The following is a 24,437-nucleotide window of genomic DNA, read 5'->3' on the forward strand; positions in this document are numbered from 1 at the left end:
AGGTATTTCATTATGCCTCCATTTTATGAATGTGATTGTTTAAATGCTTCATAAAGCATTAACTAACATCAATCAGTGTCCTATAACATAATTGTATATAATTTTATCCTAGAATCATTTAAGAACTGCTCTTTCAATCATGACATACATCATCTTCCATTGGTAAGCCTAAGGACAGGAATAAGTTTCTTAGGATCTCCTTCCATTTGGAGGTGGCAGGACCAGGATTCCAACTGTGGGCTACAGCTCCCACCACTTAAACCCTAGGAAAGGGAACTCAACACTCTGTCTAAGAACATCAGTAAGACCAATGATTAGGCAGGCACCAATGGCTCTCAACAGTCTTCCTTGATACTTACAAGGCTATGATGGGAGGATCATGGTCGAAGTCACCCTAGGCAGGAAAGTCCAACTTCAGTGCCAACTAAGCCAGAATCTCTGTGGCTCCAATGTGGAAGGCCAGCCTTGAGCAAAAGCAGCTCACAGACTGGGCCCATATCTTCAGTTCAAGGTCTGGGACCGGGAACGAACTGACATAGACAACAATCTGTGCAGCCGTCAGGCTAAAACAGGTCAACCTCTTTTCTCCAACTGAATTGGACATTGTTCCCTGGGAAAAAGGCTGGGGAAGTTGCTATCTTCTTGACTCCACCCATGCTGCTTGCATCACAGGATTCTGTCCACACTCCCATTCTTTCATGGTTCTTTCTGACCAATGAGATACAAGAATGGTGCCCACGCCCACATTCCATGCTGCCTGGTAGCACCGGGATTCCCTCTGTTAGTTTACACCATTATCAGCAGTTGAGGAAGGTAGAGATGTCTGAGTGATGAGGAAGAGACTCAAGGCAGCTGGAATATAGAAGGAAACTGAGATGCATGCCCATGCCCCAGCCCCTTCTCTGCCTTCCCAATGTTCAGAATTTCAAACATCAGGCAATGGCACCCTGCCAGGCCACGTAAAGCCCCAACATGGTCCCTGGCCCTGGTTCTCTGCTCTGAGGACATGTGTCTGCAATGAAAATGCCATCACTGCTCGCCCCACCTGGAGCAGCCTTAAACAACTTCTCCCATCAGCACATGTGAGTGGCTGCCCCAAAATCACCCCTACCCCGGGTCCAACACCCCGCTGGGGGTACCATGACCCCTTACTTGTGTCCTCTCCCTAGCTCTGAGGAGCCACCTTTCTGTCTTGGACATTTCTGAAACAGAGCATCAGTATATGCTCTGGCTGGACTTGATCGAGGTACTCCTATCTGTGAAAGGTATGCTCCACCAGGCCTGGTCCTCTGCAGTTGTGATGGTAGACATGAAGCAACATGCACAGTCATCGATTTAGATGGATTACCCCAAACTTTTAGTCCACAGCAGCGGATTCTTTTCTTTTTCTTTTTCTTTTATTGTGAAAATACAGTACAGAAGGGTTAAAATTACATGGGCAAGATAATGAGTACATTTCTTATCAAGCATTGTAGCCTCCTCCTTTGTTTACCCTTCCCATCCCATCCTCCCCCCCGCCCCCCTACCCAACGCTATACCTCCTCCTACCAAATTGTAAAGTTCATTTTCGACATACAACTTCTACATCTCATTGTTGCAATGGGTCCACTTGTAATCCCTTTTAAACGATTGGTTTTTTCCCTTCCCTTCCATAAATTATAACAACATCAAATACAGTGAAAGCAGGGATTATACCGTGGGGGAGGGACATAAAAAGCAACAAAGTAATAATCTTATAAATGTACTAGAAACAATTTTATGAAAGAAAAATATTTGAATACATATCTTAGGGTTCATTTCCCTAAGATCAACTTATCTGATCTTTTCTGCTTGACTCAGACATATACTAGTTATTGCAAATAAGGGAAACCATGGGACCTATGTTTCTTTGGGCCTGGCTTACTTCATTTAATATAATGTTTTCCAAGTCTTTCCATTTCCTAAGAAATGGAGCAATGTCATTCTTTCTGATGGAGGCATTGAATTCCATTATGTATATATACCACATTTTCTTGATCCATTCATCTACGGAGGGGCATCTGGGTTGGTTCCATATCTTAGCTATGGTAAATGAGGCTGCAGTAAACATAGTCGTGCTGGTAGCTTTAGTGTGGTCTTCTTTGAGAACATTTGGGTAAATGCCCAAAAGTGGGATTGCTGGGTTATAGGGGAGCTCTATGTGGAGTCTTTTGAGGAAACTCCATACTGCTTTAGAAAGTTATTGAACAAGTTTACACTCCCACCAAAAATGCAGGAACGTTCCCTTCTTTTCACATCCTCTCCAGAATCTGTTGTTATCAGAGTTCTTGATTATAGCCATTCTAAATGGGGTGAGGTGGTATCTCAATGTTGTTTTGATTTGCATTTCTTTTATGGCTAGGGATGTTGAGCATTTCTTCATGTGTCTATTGGCCATCCTTCTTTTTCACAGAAGTTTTTCTTTAAGTCTTTAGCCCACTTATTTATTGGGCAGTTGTTTCTTTGAGGATTTGTTGTTGGAGGATTTAATTTTTTGAGTTCCAAGTATATTTTAGATATGAGACCCTTGTCTGTTGTATGGCTAGTGAAGTACTTCTCCCAATCGGTGGGCTTTCTATTGATCTTGCTAGCTATATCCTTTGCCATGCAGAAGCTCTACAGTTTCATGCAAACCCATTCGTCCAACCTTTCTTTGATTTGTTTTGTTCCTGTGTCTCTATTAAGAAAATTTCAGCCTGTGCCAAGGAGAATTAGAGTTTCTCCTATTCCATCCTGTAATGTTTTCAGAATGTCTTCTTTGACTCCGAAGTCTTTGATCTATTTGGAGTTGATTCTGGTGCAGGGTGATATATAAAGGTCTAGCTTTAGTTTTCTGAAAGTAGTTAACTAATTTTGCCAGCACCATTTACTGAAGAAGCTGTCTTTCTTCCATTCTATTTTGTTAGCACCCTTATCGAATATTAGATGGCTATAGGTCTGTAGGTTCATTTCTGAGTTTTCATTTCTATTCCATTGGTCCTGAGGTCTGTTCTTGTGCCAGTACCAAGCTGTTTTGATTACTATTGATTTGTAGTAGTGTTTGAAATTTGGTAATGATATTGTTCTTTCTGTTGAGGATCGTTTTTGCTATTCGGGGACTTTTATTGTTCCCTATGAATTATTGGATTGCCTCTTCTATTTCCTTGAACAGTGAGGTTGAATATTGGTAGGTATCGCATTGAATTTGTAGATAGCCTTGGGAATTATTGCCATTTTCACGATGCTGATCTTTCCAATCCAGGAACATAGGAGTTTTGCCAATTTCTAAGATCTCTTTTGATTTTTTGAAATTTTCATCATAGGGGCCTTCACTTCTTTATTTGCGGTAATTCCTACATATTTATTTTTTGTGGGGCTATTACGAATGGGGATTCTTTCCTAATTTCAGCCACACTTTTCTCATTGTTGGCATACAGAAAAGTCATTGCTTTTTGAGGGTTAATTTTATACCCTGCTACTTTGCCAAAGTTTTGAATCAACTTGAGTAATTTGAGAGTGAACTTTATGGGATTCTTCAAATACAAAATCATGACATCTGCAAAGAGAGAGAGTTTTACTTCTTCTTTCCCTATTTGGATACACTTTAGTTTTGCATCTTGTCTTATTCCTGTAGCTAGATATTCTAATACTAGATTGAAGAGAAGTGGAGAGAATGGACATTCTTATCTCATTCCTGAGTTAAGAGGAAATGGCTTTAGTTTTTCACCATTAAGTATAATGCTGGCTGTAAGTTTGTAATATATAGTCTTTATTGTATTAAGGAAAGTTTCATGGATTCCTAATTTTTCCAGAACCTTCATCATAAAGGGGCATTGGTCCTTGTCAAATGCTTTTTCTGCATCTATTGAGATAACCATGTGGTTCTTATCCTTGCTACTGTTGATGTGATGAATTAAATTAATTAATTTGCATTTATTGAACCAGCTTTGCATCCCTGAAATGAATACTGTTTGATCATGGTGTAGGATTTTTTGGATGAATTGTTGAAGTCCATTGGCCAGAATTTTGTTGAGAAGTTTTGCATCAATGTTCACGAAAGAAATAGGTCTATAGTTACCTTTCTGTGATGAGTCCCTGCCTCTTTTGGGGATGAGGGTTATTATGGCTTCATAGAATGAGTTCAGTAGTGAACTTTATCTTTCAATTTCATTAAAGATTTGGAGGAGTATTGGTGTGAGCTCTGTTTTGAAGGCCTTATAGAATTCTGCTGTAAAGCCATCTGGTACTGGGCTTTTCTTCGATGGGAGGTCTGTTATTGCTCTTTCTATTTCAATGCTTGGTATGGGCCTGTTAATATGGTTTAACTCATCCTGGTTTAGTTTCAGCATGTCAATATTTGCTAGGAAAAGGTCCATTTCTGCCAAGTTCTCAAACTTATTAGCATCAAGTTTTGAGAAATATTTCCTTATAATGTTCTGAATCTCAGTTGTTTCTGTGGTGATGTTTCCATTCTCATTTCTGAGTTTATAGATTTGGGTGTGTTCTATTCTTTTTATGATAATATTTGCTAAGAGCTTGTCAATTTTGTTAATTTTTTCGAAGTAACAAATCTTTGTTTTGTTGATTCTTTCTGTGATTTTTTTTGGAGTCTGATTCATTTAATTCTGATTTAATTTTAATTATTTCTTACTGTCTACTGGATTGGGGATTATCATGCTGCTCTTTTTCAAGGAGGCTAAGATATCTCATTAAATGGTTGGTTTCAGATCTCTCAAATTTGTTGATGTAGGAACTCAGAGCTATAAACTTGCCCCTGAGTACTGCCTTTGGTGTATCCCAGAGGAGCTGGTAATTTGTGTTTTCATGAACATTTGAATTTCCTTTCTAATCTCTTCCATGACCCACTGGTGATTCAGCAATGTGTTCTTCAGCCTCCATGTTTTACAGGATTTTCTCTTGTGTCTTTTGGTGTTGAGTTTTAATTTTATTCCCTTGTAGTCTGAGAGAACGCAAGGTATAACTTCAATGTTTTTGAATTTGGACGTTTGCTTTGTGGAGTAAAATGTGGTCTATTTTGGAAAATGTTCCATGTGCTGCTGGGAAAGATGTGTATTCTGATGCTGCTGTGTGAAATATTTGGTAGATATCTGTGCAATCTAGTTGATCTATGCAGTCGTTTAGATCTGCGGTTTCTGTGTTGAGTTTTTGCTGAGTTGATTTATCTAGTGGCGAATGTGGTGTGTTAAATTCCCCATCAAATAATGTCTTTGGATCTCTGTGGGATTTGAGGGAAAGTAGTGTTTCTTACTATGGAAGGTATTTATTTGACCTCCAGTTATGAAGGAGTGTTTAGCTGGGTACAGAATTCTTGGTTGATAGTTTTTTGTCTTTAGGGCATGGCATACATTATTCTAGGCTCTTCTTGCTATGATTGTTTCCGCTGAGAAATCTGAGGTGATTCTAATTGTTTTCCCTTTATAGGTGATTGATCTTTTCTCCTTGACATCTTTAAGGAACTTTTCTTTGGTCTGAATTGATTCTTTGTGGATTATAATTTGACGGTGGGATGTCCTATTCTGGTCTGGTCTATTTGGAGTTCTACCTGCTTCTTGTATCTGTATAGGCCTATTTTTTTGCATGTTTGTGAAGTTCTCTGCTAGGATCCTGTTACACAAATTTCCTAGACCATTAACTTCTGTCTCTAGGTTCTCCTCTACACCCATTAGCCTCAGATTAGGCCTTCTGATGGTGTTTTCCCAGTGTTGAATAGATATATCATATTTCTTGGATTTGTCTTGGATGGTTGTATGGTCTTCTCTATAGTATCTAGGCTGTCTTCAATCCCTGAGATTTGATCTTCTGCGTGGTTGAACCTACTCTCAAGATTTTATACTTTGCTTTTAATTTCTTTTTCTTCTAGTTAGTCAGCTTTGATGGCTTCAAATTCTTTGTTGGAGCACTGTTTTAGATCTTGCGTGAACTTCTGTACTTCCTTCATTTGGTTTCCAATGTTTATTCTGAAATCACATAGTTGATTGGTTATTCCCATTCCTTCTGTTGGGTTTCATTCAGCATTCCCTTTGTGGTCTCCCTGACTTCTTTCAGTTCTCTGTTTATGGATTCCATGAATGTCTTTAGTGATCTTTCTGCATTCTCATCCCGCTCTCTCAATTCCTGTATTATCCTTTGATTAGCTTCTTCACATTCATGCAGGTCCTGTAGTTCTCTTTGACTGATCTCAGCCTGCTCACCGCATTCCTTTGTTTCTCTTTGAATGTTCTCAAGCTTCTCACGCAATTTCTGTATCAATCTTTGAGTAGCTTCCTCACGCACATGATATTCTTGTATTAACTATTGATTTGCCTCCTCTCTCTTCCTATATCGCTCATTCAGAGTCCTTTGCAGGTTTTCAATCTTTTCATTTACCATATTTAACAATAGTATTTGTAGAGCTTTTTGGGAACTCTCCTCTGGATTATTGATTATCTTTTCTGACCCTTGATTATAATGAGTGGAGTTGAGATACCAGGACTTGCCATGTTTCTTGCGCTTTTCCAGGTTGCTCTGCCCTTTTGGGATGAAAGTAACCCCAGGTATGTGCTAGTACACTATTTTAAGGCAAGCATCAAACAACATCTGTAGTTGCACAGCCAAAAATCTGCAGATACAATCTATTTCAATAGATACACTTATTCAACATCAAACAACTATGTATTAATGGGCTACAAACCACAAAGAAGAATTTGGAAAACAGAAATTATTAAGTTTAGGGAGAGATATGGGTAAAAATAGCCATATAGGGATGTGGAAAGGCAGTGGGAGAGTTAACTTAACTAAATCCTAATCGCAAAGTGGGAAATAGGTTAGATAGAATCATATTAAAGAGAGAAAATAAGAAGACAGAAAAAAGACAAGAAAAAATAGTAAAAAAAAATTAAAAATTAAGAAGTGCAACACTTAAAAATTATGCACAATGAAAACATAATATTCAGAATAGAACATCGATAGAATAAGAGAAGGGGAGAGATAGAAAGGAGATGTGAAAAATTTAAAAATAAAAATGCATAAAATATTATATAGGTATAAAAAGTTACTACTGTTATTAAGGAATTTAAGTCTAAGAGTATTTAAATTGAGTAATAAATTTCTGGATTAAGTGTGTATACAATGGGGCTAAGGTGAAATAATCAACTATTGGCATATCTGAGGATGAGCAGAACAGTAATTAAGTCACTCAAAGAAGAATGAAAAAGAAGAAAATGTGAAAAGAGTGATAGGGAAAGAAAAAAAGGAGCAAATGGTCAGTACAGCTAAATAAAAACAAATTTTAAGAAAAAAAGAGAAAAAGTACACACACACGTATACCACTAAAATAAAAATCATGAGAGGAAGAAAAAAAAAGTTAATAGAAAACAAAAAAAATTAAAGTTAAAGATTAAAAATTAAAAAAAAACCTGTATAAAAAAATTTATAAAAGGTACAAAAAAAGAATTCTTTAATTTTTTTTTGGGGGGGGATGGGAAGAGCCTGTATCTCCCTTGTGTCCTTAACCTGTCTCCTGGTGGTCTCTGGTCTGCTTGTGGTATTTGATTTTCCTGTGGCTTGAATGGTTTTTTAAGTCAGTTTGAGCAGGCAGAAAAATCACAGCAGACCATTCTTGATCACAGGTGAAGCTCTGGTTAGGGTCGCAACCATCAGACCCCATTCTCCTCTCAGGACAGTTGTGAGGAAACAAGAGAATTTTTACCAAGGGATCTCTGGAGCATGGCTAGGCACAGAGGGAGTAGCCTTCAGATAAGGTTCCCTGCAATTCTGTGACCAAATGACAGGAAGATAGCCGGAAAGGGTTCAGGTGGGGCCTGTTATTAATTGTGCAACTGATGTGGGATTATGAAACAGAATATGGCTCTCTTTCATCATTACACTATCCCCATGAGGAAGAGGATCCTTCACTGTGTTGAGTTTTGCAGCGGGCGAAAACAAGGCACAGAGAAGCCAGGTGACCTACTTATGACTTCAACTTCACAGGAAACTCTGTCTGACTTCATTACCATGCTCCCTAGGACAATGGGTGCTATTCAGTCCACTTCTTGTGGTAGGAAGTCCACTTCTTGTCAGTCGTGGGGCTGGAACTCTAGGCATGGGTGCTGTTCCTGAGAGCCTCAGCAAAAGGCTAGTGTTCTACCACTTGAGCCCACAGCACTACTTCTGATTTTCTGGTAGTTCTTTGGAGATAAGAGTCTCACAGACGTTCCTGCTTGGGCTGGTTATGAACCATGATCCTCATATCTCAGCATCCTGTGTAGTTAGGATTAGAATTTTGAGCCACTGGCACCAGACTTAATTGTAATTCTGACTTTTTTCTCTCTCTCTCTTTCACTAGAACTGTTTGAATGGGTGCTGGAGGAGGGGGCCCAGTATCCCCATGTGGCTGGAACCCAAGGTGGCCCTCTCATTGTGGAGGTTGGCTGTGGGTGAGGAGCTGTCTCGCTCAGATTGTTGAAACAGCTCCATGAGATAAGCCCCTCTGTTCACTGGCTAGTCCGTGACAGTCATTCCTTGTCCATCCAGCCTTACTAGACTTATTGTACTGTATGGTTTTCTACATCACTTTCTAACACCTGGCCAAAATTATGATACATAGTTACGGAATGAAAATGTAATGCCATCTTAAGAAAGTTATTTAGGGCTCTGGGAATGTGGCTTCATGGTACGGTGATTGCCTAGCATCCATGAAACCCTGGGTTCAATTCCTTAGTAACACATGAAAAAGCCCCACTGGAAGTGGTGCTGTGCCTCAAGTGGCAGACAGCTAGCATTGAGAAAGAAAAAAAAGCTCAGGAAAATTCCCTATCCCTTAGTTTAAAGCCCTAGACTGGCAAAAAGAACAAAAACAAAACAACACACACACACACACACACACAAAACATTTAGTTAGTAAATGCACAATAAAGATCCCATACTTGGAATATATAATTGCTTCTTCCATACTGACACCAGACAACAATCCCTAATTCATATACTTTACTTATATTAGGATACTGTGTTGAAAAAAAATTTTGCTCATTAAGTCACAGCAATTAATGCCAGGAATGTGCTTAGATGTCAGGTAAAGTTTAATTCTGGAAATTCAACGATTCCAGGATTTGTGTTGTCACTGCTAATCACAAAGGGAAGGGTAGGCTAAGTTTGATTTTGAAATCTTTTTGGTAAGTTATGGCACCAAAAAGGCAAAAGCTAATTAACAGTTGTGACAGAAAATAAGGAATAACTCCAGATAGAAGGAATAGATGATAGTAATTAAGGTATGCTAGAAACTGTTCTTGAGAACCATTTTTGGTTATTGTAGAACTAGTTGTCAACTAGACTTTTCCTCATTGCCTTTATCATTCTGAATCTCTTAGGCTAGCTCTTAATCTCTGTGTGATAAATGTATCTCCTTCTATGCTATTCTTTCATACCTTATCTCCTTTGTTTCTAAAAATCTCATTCTTTCTATATTCCTCTATGAACATTTCCTGACACTAAATACACCTATACAGATGGCAGAGGATGCTAATGTAAGGGTCCCATAGCTCATCAGTCATTAATGTAACAAAATGGAAAAGGAAGCCATATTATTGCTACTTCAATTTTTCTGAAATGTTGCAATGTCATCATTTTGTTTAAAATTTCCATTCTTTGTCTACACAGTGTCATTCAGTGCACAAAAATGCAAATATGAGCCAGGTGCACGTGGTTTACACCTGTAATTCTATCTACTCAGGAGGTTGAGACCAGAGGATTGTGGTTCAAAGCCAGCCTGGTCAGGACAGTCCATGAGACTCTAAGCTTCAATTAACCACCAGAAACCCGGCGGTGGTGCTGTAGCTAAGCACCCAGGATCAGAGTTCAAGCCCACAACCAAAAAAAGGTGAAATATGATTTTAAGTTTCCCCAAAAGGAACGACAAGATCAATAATCTTCCCAAGCAAAAAAAATTCCAAAGTGATTCAGTGCACCTACTTTTGCTGAGTTATGTTATGGATTCTTTTCTGGACATATTCTTTAAAAACAAATCATTTAGGGATACAGGTGGACCCATTGCAACAATAAGATGTACAAATCGTTATGTCGAAAAACAAACTTTACAACTTTGGTTGCGGGGGAGGTTCAGGTGGGGGGAGGAGGGTATATGGGAAGGGATGGAAAGGGGAAACAGAGAGGAGGTAACAATGATTGATAAGAAATGTGCTCGTTATCTTGCCCATGTAATTGTAACTCCTCTGTACGGTACGCTCACAATAAAAAAGAAAGAAAAAATTGTCAAATATTAGCTTTATAATAAACTTCATCTAATATTTCTCATTTGAAAAGAGTAGTCTATACAGTTGATATCACTTGGCTTTCTTACTATCTTAGTTTAAAGCCAAACCAGGCAGGACAGTCTGTCAAACTGTTATCTGTAATTACACAGCGAAAAAGCCAGAAGTGGAGTTGTGGTTCAAGCAGTAGAGTACTAGCTTTGGGATAGGTGAGCAGGAAAGAAAACTGTTCAGGGACAAGGTCCAGCCTCTGGGTTCAAGCCCCAGAACCAACACAAGCTCAAAAAAAAAGCAAACAAAAAGCCAGATATTTCATTGGGACCCTCCTTAAAGGAGTACTGGTCTGAGAAGTGGCTCCTTTTGCTCATCATTAGCACTGGATGCTTTTTTGGAATCCTTATTGCTCTGGAGAACTCAGGACCAAACTAAAGGAATTGATAACTGACTCCTGCAACAAAAGAATCATCTCGGGTTGAAATATACATCCATAAAATACTTTAAAAACTCCATGCCTTTGTTTCTTTGCATTAGAATTTTTTTGGGCGGTCCAGTCATGGGCCTGAACTCTGGGCCTGGGCGCTGTCCCTCAGCTCTTCAAGTCAAGGCTAGCGCTCTGCCATTTGAGCCACAGCACCACTTCTGGCTTATTTTTGCTTATGTGGTGATGAGGGATCAAATCCAGGGCCTCAGGCATGCAAGGCAAGTACTCTACCACTCAGCCACCTCCCCAGCTCCTGCAGTAGAACATATTTAAAACAAAGTTATTTCCTTTCGTTCTATGCTGGCCATCAAATGGCACATTATTTCTTTTTGTAATACTCTCAACTAGAAGTTTACAGAAAAATTATATATGAGTAAAAACACATTAGAAAAAGTCATGGACAGAGTTTCCTTCAAGCCTTCGGGTTCTCTTCTTTTACAGTAAAAAAGAAAGCACAAGTTAACTTGAACTTTGTCAATCCTCTATGTTCCATTCCTCTCCTGGGATCAGTTTCCACATCCAGTAACAGTTACTTCCAGGACCAATCAATGGTGCTGCTTGAGGTATAAGGAATGTTTTCTGGCTTCACCGAAATAACACAAGGAAACCTTTGGACCTGAGCTAACACGTGTTTCAGAGACAACTTAGTAAAGAGAAAATATGAAATTTATATTTCTTATAAATACATTATCCATGAGTATATTGAGTTCAAACTTTGTAAGTTCTCTGTAAATTAAGGCGAATTTTAAATGGGAGAAGGTTCTCAGATCATTTTTTTGTGAGTGTATGTGCTGCGCATTATTTCCCAAGTGTACATGAATTTGTTAACTCTTGTTAACTATACATTAATAAGAGAAAGAGAAATTCTGTGTTTAAGTACAAGGGTTCAATACACTATAGAAGACTGTACAAATAAGACCACGTTGAAACAATAAAGCCAAGTCCGGTATGTAGATTTATGAGAGTGATATAGAGAAAGCATTACTCCTACGTGGAACATGAAGTATGAGTCCACTCCCTTTCTAAATCACCCATGCTAATGACACAACTTTGTAGAAAGTAGAATGGAAGAAAAAATCTGTTTCCAATGCAAGTCAGATATAAGAGCATGGACTTAATTGGAAAAAAAAGTCCATCTTGAGAGAGCAGGGATTATACTAGCAATGAACTGGTGGATAAGATCACATTTATTTCTTTCCTTTACTTATATATTTTTTGTTGGTGGTGGTCTTGGCACTTGAACTCTGGGCCTGGGCACTGTCACTCTGCTATTCCGCTCAAGGCTAATGCTCTACCACTTGAGCCACAGTGCTGCTTCCATTTTTCTTGCAGTAAAATGGAGCAAAGAGTCTCCAGGACTTTCCTACCTGGGCTGGCTTTGAACCCTATCCTCAGATCTCACCACTACCCAGCTTAGGATCACATTTCTAACAGTGTACACTCAGCATATGTAATGTGTATGTTCATCTATCTTTCTATAAATTCTTGAGTTAAAAATCTGGGCTACAGCTTAGACTTTACACTCACAAAATGTTTGTAGTTTAAAAGTTGATTCTACTGAATAAATGAAACCTAAGAATGTAAAGGAGTCTGGGAAGTTCAGGTTGCATCCAGCCTGGGAAGAACAGTGTTTGAGACACTATCTTTAATTAACCAGCCAAAAGCTGGATTGGAAGAATGGCTCAGGTGATGGAATAACAGTCATGAGCAAGAATGATGACTAAGAGCTTGAGGCTTTTTCATACATACATACAAACATACACATACACACAGAGGCACTTATATGTGCACACATATACACAAATGTAGCAACTCTCAGAATATGTACAAAAGTTAGAATACAATAGAAAATATGTCCTGAGTAAGTCTAGAATCAAGTGATAATTTTTAAGATTAGAAAATCCTCAAGGGAACTTTCTTCAAAAAAGTTTGAGAATATTACATAGGTAGGGACCAGACATAGTAAGTGAGTCAATATTAAAGTAATCAATATTAAAGGGATTGTATCCATGGAGGAATGAATCAGAGACCCCGCAGGTACATTTGAAAATGTTCATACCCTGTGTCAAATGTTAGAACATCTTTGAAAATAGTACATGAACAGTCTGAGAAGTCTAGTGGATAATATCACTGGAGAAGTTAAGAATTGCTAGTCTTTATATAGATTAAATAAATCAAGAGGGGGCTGAGAAGGTATCTCAGGGGTAGAGCGCTTGCCTTGCATGCATGAAGCCCTGGGTTCGAATCCTCAGCACCACATAAGCAAAAAGCATAAAAGCCGAAAGTGGCTCTGTGGCTCAAGTGGTAGAGCGCTAGCTTTGAGCTGAAGAGCTGAGGGACAGCACCCAGGCCCAGAATTCAGGCCCCATTACCGGACCCAAATATAAACAAACAAATAAATAAACCAAGAAACTATGGTGGGGCAACGTGATGCAATCCTTGAATTCTAACACTCAGACTGACAGCAGATTAGAGACTGGAATTACTACTGATACCTTCCCTGGACCAGGTAGTATAATTTTGTCTTAATAAAACAAACCAAACAAGAAAGGAATACATACACAGTTGGAAGTTTGGGCTAATTTCTTCATTATGTTTTGAGAAGCCAAGTTTTCTATTGAAATGCAACTGGTATATAATCCTCAGTTGTGTTTTAAATGCTCTCTTCATTACAGAACATTCCTAGATGCAAAATGCTTCATGATTCCCATCCAAAATTTGAAAAAGTAAGTAACCATCATTCTGTTAGATTCCAAGGAAAGGATGAAGGATTACCAAAGCTTAAGCCTGGAGGAATAGCAAAGTTCATCTAATGTAGGTCTTTATAGATTTTGCTAAATTAGAGTTTAGACTTCAAATAAATATTTTGGTTTTGTTTGTAATTTCATATTTTATAGGATACTACAAAATTCTTTTTAAGTAGAGGGCTTAATTGACAAATTTACAAATGTTTCTTGCATTCTATTTGCCTAGCATATTGTTTCAAGAGAGTTATAATTAGAACTCAGTTAATAGAAAATTCTAACTGTTTATGTATAAAATGATAATGTGAATAATGTAGACTGAGTTGCAAACAAATTGATAATATTAATTTATAAATTTAGCAAAAGTAATTTTTTGAGGCTTTAATATGACATGGTATGATGAGAATAATTGTGTGACATCTTCTTTCTTCTACCTGTATGTAAAACAGGAAGCAATTTCCTTAATTACGTGCCTCTGTATACAATGAGAAAAATGCTAGGTTTGGGGTTTGTTTTTATTTTTGTTTTTTGTTTTTTATTGCTTTGTCATAAGGCTTGAACTCTGGACCTAGACACTGTCTCTGAGCCTGTTGAGCTCAAGGCTGTGTCCTACCACTTCAACCTCAGTACCACTTGTGTCTGGTTTTTGCTGAGAAGTTTATCAGAGATAAGAATCTAGGGAACCTTCCTTCCTTGGTAGGCTTTGAACTGTAATCTTCCGATATTAGCATCCTGAATATCTTTGATAGATAAAAAAGTATAAGTATAAATAATATTTGCAAGAATACCAGTGGAGGAAAAATGATGCAACCCAGTTTATGGTGGTGTTCTGTCCAGAACACGGAGGGCATCACAGTAGCAGAGTGGTAGTATTTTTCCCAATAGAGATAAGCTATTTGTGATGTGAATTAAGGGAATTTTGAGGTGCACCCTACAAGTTGGAAACTGTTGGTCTAGGATGACTTTATGGCATAAATTTTGGAATTGATGGTCATAGAAATAATAGCTTAATCTGATAAACAATTGCTTACTCTTGAAGAATTAATTACAACCGATGCTTTATAGTTTTATCCTATACCAGAATTTGGCTATTTTTCTGTTCACTTCTCAATCTGTAACACTCTATTGGAAAATGCATCTATTGCAGAATTACATAACATGCAAACAGGTACTATTTTGAATCTCTCAGGTATGGAATATTCAGAATTTGAAAGTGCATAGTTATTAGTCATAGGAAATTTGAAGAACAGACATATTCTGTCCTCTTAACAACTTATTTACTTTTCAAAGTTATGGGTTTCCATAGAATTAAACGGTTTTCAATTTTAGTATGAGAAAGTACTAATTTATTCTTTTTTGAAAATATTGGCAAGAATATTGTGAAAAAATTGTCTAGTTGGATAACATTCAAGTTGATGGCCCTCTGATAAAGAAGGGGTAATTAATTCAAATTAGTACTGAGTTTTTAAAAAGTTACTACATAAGGAATAATATTTACTATACTAATACAGTGAAATTTTATTTCATGCAGCTTATTTTTTAAATTTAATTTTAATGTGAAAGTGATGTGCAGTGGGTTAGCAATTGTAAGGCAGTGAATACATAACTTTTCAAAACTGTTATCCCCTCTCTCATTTTTCTCACAGTTTTCCTTCACCCCCAAACCCCTCACAAGTTGTAATGTACATTTCCAACATATTGTCTTCTGAGTATTGATATTGCATTGGTTTGCCCTTTGTCCTTGTCTCACTAATTTCTTTGTACCTCTTCCCTTCACAAATTAAGGTAAATGTATACACAATACAAAGGGTTCCAAAATCAAACACAGTAGGAGATAAACCATAGGGGAAAAACCCAAGGAAAATAGAAAGAACATAGTACATTAAAAACAACAACTGCAAATAAATATTTTTTTCCATATCTTGGAGTTCATTTTGTTCAGCATCAGCTTATATCTTCATATATATTCACAACAAAGCCACTGGAAAATAATAGTTTCATGGATACTATATCATGAAAACAACATGTTAACTGTTTTTGATGATAAAGGTGGACTTAGGATTGGTAAATTCACGATTCTGATAAAGGAATTTCAAAAGAGTTTTTAAATTATGACAGGTAAATTTTAATTGTTCAAACTTTTTAACTTAGCCTATTAAGAAAATTTAAAATTGCCTAGGAAAATAGGCTTTCATGCAAAGAAATTCATGGAGAGTTAGCTGAGAGGGAGCAATTTGGGTAAGATGGCTCATTTTCACAGTAAACAAACAAACCTCAAAAACCTTGCTGTAAATCCTGTAGGTTCCCTTGAGAATTGTCTTTACCCAGGAAATATACTCCTGCTGTGTGAAACAAGGTTGTAGTGGAATTTAAATTCAAAGTTTTTTTTTTTTTTTAAATAAGACATCAAAATTTGTGAATTGACCTTTAATTACTAAACAGTAATTCTCTTAAAAAGATAATTTGGGTCAAAATATTTAGGGAGAAAGTGCCCTTCACAATGAAAGAACGTATTGAGTTTACACTTTTCTGTTTTAATATTTTCCACAATGTCTTTGCACGTGAAGCACTGAAACACAGAAAAAAATCTGATTGGATACTTCAAACCAATGATTTCACATTTCTAAGTAGCTCAAAAATATAATATTCTTATTAACATGAGATAGTGAAGACTTCTCTTATTACATAAGCCAAAAATTTTGGGGATCACAAAAGATTTGAGCAAATTGAAAAGGTAAGAAAACACGTTATTAGAAGCCCCAGATAAGCGTATTGGTTTCAGCAGTGGAGGGGACCAAAACTTTTTGATATAGATTGTCTTAATGTTTCTGCTACATAATGTGATTTTACAGAGCCTATTTGGCTCAGTATAATGCAGAACAAATTGAATGAAGACATGAAAATAAATTCCACCTCCAAATAAAAGAGTTTTCAAAGAGAAACCATGAAGATGTAGCAGTGGGGGACGCCTTATCATCCTTCAGCTTCACTAGACTTGAAGCCAAGAAGCTGTGATTAATTGGAAATCAGGCAAGAGCTAAGAGGAGGACATAGAAGTAGGACATAGAAGTATCGTCCTTTGTAACAGACAATGTCATCCAAGGAATCGGTGATTTAACTCTATTCTTCTCCATGCATCATGTTGAGCAAATACAAGACCAAGAGGAAAATAAACTATTGAAAGAATAACTTCACTATTCCTGATATGGTATCTAAGGAGAGTCTTAAGAGAGAAGATAAAAGTCTTAAGAGAGAAGATAAAAGAGGAGTATTCTTAGGTTTCCTCTAAGCATCTTGTTAGCAAAATATATCTTTGAAGTTAGAAGTGATTGAACCACAAAGTGGTGGAGTACTTATTTTTGTGGGCACTTTAGACACAAGAAGATTGCAAGGTAAAAGAAAAAAGAAAAAAATTATAGCTAAATATTTGTGATTATAGGTTCTTGGACTGGATTTTTGGAGACAAAGTTTTGCATTAGCGTTGGTCCTTATTAACATAGTTGTTGGGATTTCGTGGCAACCAAATGAAAAGGGGAAGTTTAATGGACTCGCTTGGACAAGTAAACAGCATGATAGAAAATAATGGCAAATAATATTTAATTAATTATTTTGAACAATTATTTTGTGAGAACAAAGAAGGAAAGATATAATTCAAAATCACTTGATGTTATTAAAAGTATGAAAATGGAGTAGTGAAGAGATTAAGAGAAAACATAGAGGTCTGTTTTCTTTCAAGTGGAGTAATAGGTTCTTGATCTTGTTTCTTCCATTCTGTCTTCACAAGCTACCAAGTGTGCCTCAGGACTGGAGTATCCAGTTCAGACAAAGAGCACTCGCAGAATAAAATATTTACAGTAAATATAGGTGATTTATAACCTTAGACAATCTTTTTAAATCTGTTCAAAATTCTCCCCTACCCCAAACTGCCTTCTTTGAACAGCTTTGTTTGCTTTTCCAAAGACTGCCCTTCATTAACTGCTTAAAATTTTGAGAGGTCATATTCATACCCTCTAGAGATTGTTGTTTGGTTGTGATTTTTGTGTGTTTTTGTTTGTTGTTGTGTTTTTTAACTGAATTTCAAAAGGTTGTACAAGTGTGTTACAATTAAATATGTCCATCTAATTGTCTAATGTTCCTGGATCAGAATCACTCCTGTCAATCTCAACCAACCCTTTCTCCAAGATTTATTCCAGATTTACCACTTGCTTTATTACATATGTACATTGAGTATTCTAGCTGTACTTGCCCCTTGTTCCATTTTTCATTCATTCTATTTCTTTACTATTGTTCCTCTCTGGTTTCAATTTCCTGATAGTCATTCCGTTAAACTGCCTGTTAATACTTTGAAACTCCATGGAGTTTCAATCCCACATATACTTGAATTGATGTCAGCTTATATTTCCATAATTCATTCCTTTGCAAGACTAAGACTGGAGATGTGAAGCACTTGGACATAATTTTATTCTCATTCATTTGGAAGATTAATCTTTAGTCAACAAGAAATTTTAAAAATGGCTTAGAATTTATTCCTAACTACCAGTTTTTATAAATGGCTTTGTACAATGGTGTGTGATTATTTTATTTTACATAGGATAATTTATTTCTTCTACCTATAAGTTTTGGAAAAAGAAGAAAAATAAATTTACTCCTTAGAGGATTATGATAAAAATAGAAGACAGATTTTATGTTTGTCACATCTCTCATCAGTACCCATATTCAAGACTTAAAGTCATATTTCTTACTATGTTAGACAGATAGGGAAAACATGAAACAACATATGATAAGGCAATTATTAGTGAATTTTTAAAATGTACCTTCTTATGTGATGAAATTTACTTTATTAGCTAATATTTGGGTTTGAAATATGGGAGGCTGATCTATTTAACACATTTCTGGAAGGCACCTACTGAACAACACAAATGGTGGGGGGTACTATTTCTACAATTTAATGAATGGTTGAACTTGTTCGTTATTACTTCTGGGTACGTAAATCAACTCTATTGTAACTTGCTCCCTACACTTGAAAACCTTGTAATGTCACTGTCATCTACTTGTCAAGTGTTATTTTGGCAAATGTGATTTTAAATAGCTTATTTGAAAATGAATATACTTTCAGGAGATTAAATGTAGGTTATCATTGGTTTGAGAATGACAACATTTTTATACTACAGAGCCTAGTTTTACTGAAGTACTAGTGTTTTGAAGCACTAAAGATCTTCTCAGTTAATGTTTTTCTAAATTATGTTTGACATCTAAATCAAGTTTCCCTAACCTTAGTAGACCAATTATGGATCTATCATTCCAGAAACTATTTTTTTGGCTGCACTGAAATCTTTCATTAATCATTAGGAGAGGGGTATTAAAAATAATCTTGTTCATTTGTGATTTTGTTCACTCATATGGGCTGGTCATCTGTAAATTGAAAGTTTGAATTACAGTACTTTCTCTCAGTTTTTGTGATCTCATCTTTCATTTTAAGTTGCCTTGCATTTCACAATTCATTATTGCTAATTCTTGTAAGGAATTGGGGCCCTGAAATATTATAGGAAATGAGAAATTGAGATGAATCTTCAATTATTTTCTGTTGGCATGTTGTATGGGCCTATGTCAGAAGTCTTGCCCTTGTTATCTGATGATGCAGATAACTGGGACCAGGTATCCTAGAACTCGTGGGTCCTGCAGACATCATATCACCAAATTTGGGTATAATCAGCAAGAATGTTTCAGAAATATGGAGAAAAACAATTTGGGACCAGTGAGTTAAAACAATAAACAGAGCATCAGAGTAAAATCCTTTATAGATTAGCAGAAAACAATATGTTATTTTACATGTGAATTCAGAAGACCACGAAAATTTAGAAGGTATCACAAGTTTATACCGAGGATATTTCATTGATACTCTTTATATTCTAATAAATATTCTAATCCTAATCATTTATGTTCCAATTTATTTATGGGAATAAATGTCAATATATTTGTCAAATTATCAATTCTAGTAAGATTCATTGTGTGAATTTTAAAATCAGCACATACAAATATAAAATATATACGTTTATATAATATAAAAATTCTTTTACATTGTTGTGTTGTGGTTAGTGAATCAAAGGCAACTCTGTTTTAAAGTATTATTCAATTATCTCTACCTCAGTTTTTGTTAGAGTTAGACTTAAAGATTTACCATTTGTAGATTTACAGCCTAGAGAAAAGAGGAAACACTGTGATTAAAACATTATCAATTTAAGGTCTAATATCGAGGAGAAACATATGGACTTTTCCAGGAGCTATGGAAATATTTGGTGATAGAAAGTCAGTAGTGTAAGTTCTGCCTGGTTGGATTATAGACAGGCCAGGACAGTAGGCAATCATGCATATGAACAATTTTTTCACCTTCTTTGCTTTAGCTACTTTTGAAATGATAAGTATAATAACCAATTATATTTCGATAAAATGCCTTCCATTCTGAACAATTCTGTCTGAACTGTTCATCTTTCTATGATCCCTTGTAACTAAGATTAGTTTTGTTCCAGTAAGACAATCTATGCTGTCAGGGTAAGATATTCTGTTTGGTCTGTTCCTACATGGAAGAAGGGTGAAGGTTCAAGTAGACATTTGTCCCACAAGACTTCATTTGGGAAATTTTAAGCTGCAGAAGATTAGAAGTAGCTCTTAAGCAAGGCTTACTTTGAGTCCATTAGCTCAACAAAGCTAACTCAGTTGATAAATAAGTACTTGAAAAGCCATCACCTTTGGACTTAGCTGTAAAGGCTTCAAAGTATGATCAAATTTAAAATGAAAACGACAAAATAGTCATTGCCCAAAAAATTTTAAATGTGAGCAATCGACCAAACTATATAAGTTTTTCCCACTATACACAGAATTTTAGAGAAATAAGATCAATAGCATTTTTAGGAACAATAAGGGTTCCTTGTTACAAATAGGCAACCATGGATATATGCCTGTATAAAGATTGCATCATTAAGTATTTAAATTTATAGTACACTACATGCTTCAGCAGCAGGTCTACCCAAATTACAACAATACAGAGATTAACATGACACTTGCACAAGGATGATATGAAAATTTGTGAAGTATTCCATATTTTTCATTCTTCTGATGCAAGAAATGAAAAATAGTTATTAAAAAGTTCATTACAAAAATAGAAGTGTAACAATACATGTAATTCATAGAATTAAAGGTTAATTTGACATCAGTGTATTAAATCTTCACCTTAGAAAGGCCCTTACATAGCATAACTTTTACAAAACTTGAAATTAGATAACATTGTCATTTTATCCCAAAGAAATAAAATAATAAAAAGACCTAGAAAAAAAAGGAATCTTAAACTTCGATATGGAATGCAATCTGAAAGGACACATTTATTAATGAATCTATACATTATATGACAATGTAGAATTCAAAGTATTATATCTAGGAGCTAATGAAATAGATTATGGACATTATACAAACATAGATATACTTTTTTCAGGAAAGCACCAACAACATCTTTAGTTTCTATACTATTCATTTCAACAGATAAGTTAAGATTATGTCTGATTTAAAAAAATTACAAACTCTGTACAAATCTTTATAGATGTATACAAACAACTCTTGAATACATTTTGACATCAAAGTCAGGCAATTCACTTGGAAGAATACCATGAAATCCATGCATTTTTAAAGTAAGATAATGCTGTCGCTTTGTATTGTGAAAAAAAATTTGAAGGGACACAAAGGATGGACTGGCATTTTTGAAAGTTAAGAAAGCTAACCAAACCATTACTACGAAGGAGAACAATTTGTACAGCCTTCCACAGCTTCAAAATGGCAGTGATACATACTTATCCTTTTGGCAATATCAAATGCAGTTTCTTCCAAGTTGTTCTTCAGACCTGGTTTGATACAATGGTTCAACAGAAGGAGATACAGCTTCTCTTTGCTATTTCTATTCCCAGCAGCAAGATGCAAGGGGGTCAAGAGGCCTTTAGTTTGGGGATTGTTATCCGCATCATGATGAAGTAAGAAAGAAGCCACTCTGGTATTATTCCACATATAAGCACTGTGCAGGAGTGTCCAGCCATTCAGAGTTATTGCATGAATATCTGCTTTGAGGTACCAACTCATGGACAATGTCTAAGTGTCCACTCTAGGCTTTCTGATGAAGAGGGGTATACTCATCCTCATCCCTAGTATTCATCTGGGTGGCCTTTTTGGAAAGTAGTCTCCGCACCATAGTAAGCCAATTAATTTCGGTATCCCAAAGAAGAAATTTGCTTGGATCCTACTCCATTTTTCTTGCAATTGATACCATTCCTCACTTTTTCATCTTGTTACTTGTCTTCATCAGAATTGCCTAACCAGAGACTTTGAGTGCCAGTGGGAATGAGATGTCCATGTATTTCCCCAATAGTTCACATTGGTTGAACTGGTAACAAAAATTTGGTGAATTTTCTGCATATGTTTTTTCACCATGATTTATTTTCTTTTTCCATTTTTACTATTCTAACTTATTCTAACTGAAGAGTAGGGAATTGATAGCAGAGGAAAGATTTTCCTCAGTATTCAAAGGTACAGACTGAAAATGAGGACTAGTGATGTCTTCATGTGCATCTTATACTAGGAATGAGAAAATAGGAAACAATGCCTTCTATGTAAATGATTTGGGAAATACGATGTTATAGTGTAAGAGAACTCACTATTCAACATATGGGTTTTAAGAGCTTTCTAGTATCTTTCTAATGTTGGTATCCAATATTAGAAAAAATGTATAATGCAGTAGTAAAATAGAAGTGCTTTGTTTGACTACCAAAATTCTTGTTTTTTGAAAGACACTTGTTTTCATCTATAAATAGGACTGTCTATTGTCTTCAGGTGATTTTGATGATCGAAGATGCTTAATGAGAAGTCAAAATGTATTAGTGGTCCTTTGCTATCAATTAAATTTCACTTTTTCTAATTGGAGAATATAATGATCAAAGCAGTAGTTCAGAATCAGCAAGCAATAGTTCAGAATCATGCTTCAAGGGCAAGTGAATCACCAGTAAATAATCCTTGACTCTATTTTCAACAAAGTTTTCTCACAGATACAATCTGCCTGCCTTCTCTAGCTGCTTTCATAGCCTGGACCTATTCCTTCATTGTACAGGAAAATTGTGATTCAACTGATTTCAGTCAGATCTGTTAGTAAAATCATCAAGTATTTAGATTCTTTTTTTTTTAATTAGCTGTGGGGCCTGAACTCTGAGCCTGGGCACTGTCCTTGAGCTCTTCAAATCAAGGCAAGGGCTCTACCACTTGAGCCACAGCACCACTTCTGGATTTTTCTGTTTATGTGGTGCTGTCTTGGGAAATGGCAGAGCAGAATGTGAAATGATGCAACCAAAAATATAAAAGCAAAATAAATTAGGATAATTATGGAGCAATCATATTGTCTATGAAAACCATGAAAGAGAGAGAGGAAAAGAGATACAGATGTACAATGACCTAGCTAGCCACAAAATCCATGCTTCTAACCAATTTACAGAGCTAACAATTTTTTTATATTTTAAAAGTGATGGAAAGAGAATTTATGTATTTACTTGAAATTAGTAAATAAATTTTTAGTCGCTTACATAAAGAGAAATATCTTTGACCAAATTACAGACAAGAATCTTAATCCTTGGGCTGGGAAAATGGCTCAGTGGTAGAGTGCTTGCCTTGCAGCTTACTAAAGTGTGGAGTCTACTTTCCAAAATGGCCACTCATATGAATACTAGGGATGAGGATGAGTATACCCTTCTCCATTGGGCAGCCTAGAGTGGACACCTAGACATTTTCCATGAGTTGGTATCTCAAAGCAGATACTCATGCAATAACTGTGAATAGCTGGACACCCCTGCACAGTGCTTATATGTGGAACATATTGCAACAGCACCTCCCTCCCCCACACATATACACACACATCTTCAGATTTCTTCTTAAGTATTTTTGTGTATGGTCTTAAGAATAAATTTTCATTACTAACTTGAATTTCTGACAGGACAATATCATCACTGTACATCTTGCTTCTAGGATCTCAGTTTTAAATTACTATCTAAGTATGTGCATTACATAAGTATAGGAAAATGTAGGAGCCACACAGGTGGCTCAGGTCTTTAATCCTACCTAATCAGAAAGATGAAATCTGATGATTGTGCTTTGAAACCAGACCAAGAAAAAAACGTTCATCAGATTATGATTTGAAAGTGACCACAAAAGATTGGAATGGAGCTGTAGTATAATCAGTAAAATTGTAGCCTTGAGAAAACTAAAACAAAAATAATAACAAATTCTGGGACAGAGCCAGGCCCTGAGTTCAAGCTCTAGTATTAGCACCAAACTAATGAATGAATGAATGAATGAACTAAAAATAAATTAAGTGGTCACATGTGAGAGAGACAAGTAAAATGTAACAACCGTGGTGACTGGATTATGTATTATTTTGTAATAAGGCAAATTATTATTTTTCCTAATCACTAATATTTTATTTGAACTTTTTTGTACAATAAACCCTGAATTTGGCATTCATGTATATGTGTGTGTACATGTGCGCACATGTGTGTGTGTGTGTGTGTGTGTGTGTGTGTGTGTGTGTGCGGTTGCAATGTTTCTTGCCAATGTGGACAGAGTGAGGCTGAAAAGAGCTGTGTTGCAATGTTGTTATTTATCAATGTTCCGTCCTGTCATTACAGTAGAAGCACACTTCTGTACATTTTATTTGTCAAATAATAACATCATCATAATCAAAGCATTTACACCATTAAGTTAGATAAAAGAGATCACTTTCAGCTCTTAGTATATGCTAGGAAAGAAGATACTCATATAAGTAGGTAGTAAGTTATTGCTGTAAGATGACTGTCAGTACAAAATATGTATTTGACCTCTTAAATTGGATATACTTTTAAGATATACTCATGGAGTGATTTTGACCAACTT

The 24,437-nt window shown here is 36.1% G+C and overlaps 1 pseudogene; it reads left to right on the top strand.

Annotated features, from left to right (window-relative positions):
• The first annotated feature begins 20,490 nt into the window (after positions 1 to 20,490).
• On the top strand, positions 20,491 to 20,590 carry LOC122098189 (annotated as a pseudogene).
• Positions 20,591 to 24,437: the final 3,847 nt, after the last annotated feature.

This window comes from Dipodomys spectabilis, unplaced genomic scaffold, assembly GCF_019054845.1.
Source record: "Dipodomys spectabilis isolate Male_0828 unplaced genomic scaffold, ASM1905484v1 ptg000463l, whole genome shotgun sequence".
Lineage (NCBI taxonomy): Eukaryota > Metazoa > Chordata > Mammalia > Rodentia > Heteromyidae > Dipodomys > Dipodomys spectabilis.